Below are 1,884 nucleotides of genomic sequence, written 5' to 3' on the forward strand. Positions count from 1 at the left end.
ATTGTATAATTCTGCTATTTCTATATAATTTGAATAAAAATCTACAACAAGTAAGTATTTCTTTCCTTTAAAATCAAACAAATCTGTCGCTACTTTTTGCCAAGGGATCACTGGCTGTTCATGTGACAACATTGGCTCTTTAGTTTTATTTTTTGAATATATAGCACATGTTTCACATTGTCTTACTTTATTTTCTATGTCATGACTTATGTTTGGCCAATAAACTACACCTCTAGCTAAACATTTTGTTTTTTCTATACCTTGGTGACCTTCATGTAAGATATTTAAGATTTCTGACCTTAATGAAGTAGGTATAATGACTGACTGATTTTTAAAAACTAAATTGTTAATGACATGAATTTCCTCTTTAATATTCCAATAAGGTAATACTATATTATTGCACTGCTTTTTGCAATTTGGCCATCCATTTTTATAATAATTCTTTAATTCTGTTAATACAATATCTTTGTTTGTGTGTTCTAATATTTTATCAAGTTTTTGTGGTGATATTGCTAAGTTTGAAGTTAATAAGTTTATGTGAATATTTATATCACTATCTAAATCGTCTAAATTAAGTAATTCTGAATTTGTGTCTGTAACTGGAGCTCGAGACAAAGTGTCTGATATGTACATCTGACTACCTTTTGTATAACTGACAATTAAATGATATGCCTGTAAGGTTATCATCATTCTCTGAAGTCTTGCTGGGACTTCGGACAATGGTTTTTTAAAAAGTGTGACTAATGGCTGATGATCTGTCTCCACATAAACAGGTCTGCCATATAAGTATTGATGAAACTTTTTACAACCAAATACTATAGCATATAACTCTTTCTCTATTTGAGCATAATTAATTTGACTTTTATTTAATGACTTTGATGCATAAGCTATAGGATGCTTGTCGTGCAATATTACTGCACCAACAGCATTTTTTGAAGCATCAACTGATAATCTTATTGGTTTATTTATATCAAAATGAACTAGTACTGGTGACTGACATAATAATGATTTTAAATATTTAAATTGTTGTTCATGTTGATCTAACCACTGCCAAGTGTTTTTCTTTTTTAATAGTTCTCTAAGTATTGTAGTTTCCTCAGCTAAATTGTGTATGTAAGAACCTAAGTAATTTATCATACCTAGAAATCTCTGTAATTCCTTCACATTTGTAGGACTAGACATTTTTAAAATAGCTTCAATTTTAGACTGATCTGGTGTTATACCATTTTTATTAAAGATATGACCTACATAGCAAATTTCAGACATAGCAAAATGACATTTTGACTTATTAAATTTAAGATTGACTTTTGAAGCTCGCTTAAGAAGTGATTCTAATCGTTTGTTATGTTCAAGAATGTTTGAACCATAAACAAGTATATCATCAACAAAAATTATTATACCTTCCAAGTCTCCAAATAAATCATTCATTGTTTTGTGAAATATTTCACCACTAGAATTAATTCCATATGGTAATCTTAAAAATTTGTATCTGCCATAAATAGTATTAAATGTACATAAATCACTACTTTCAGAATCTAAACCAATGTTCCAATAGCCTGAACATGCGTCTAATTTTGAAAATACAGTAGCCCCTGCAACTTTAGATCTTAAATCATCAAAGGTAGGAAATGGATAATGAGGTCTCTTTATGGCTACATTCAAATTTCTAGGATCGAGGCAAATTCTCAATGTACCATTTGGTTTTTCGACTAAGACTATGGAGTTTACCCATTTAGTTGGCTTATCAACTTTTTCAATGACATTTAATTTTTCCATGTTGTCTAATTCATCTTTAAGACGTTTTTCTAATGAATATGGAATTCTACGTACTGGACAAACTTTAGGTGTTACATTTGGATCAATATCCAAGTGTGCTTTGTATTG

This window comes from Papilio polytes, unplaced genomic scaffold, assembly GCF_000836215.1.
Source record: "Papilio polytes unplaced genomic scaffold, Ppol_1.0 DF824191.1, whole genome shotgun sequence".
NCBI classification, from domain to species: Eukaryota; Metazoa; Arthropoda; class Insecta; order Lepidoptera; family Papilionidae; genus Papilio; species Papilio polytes.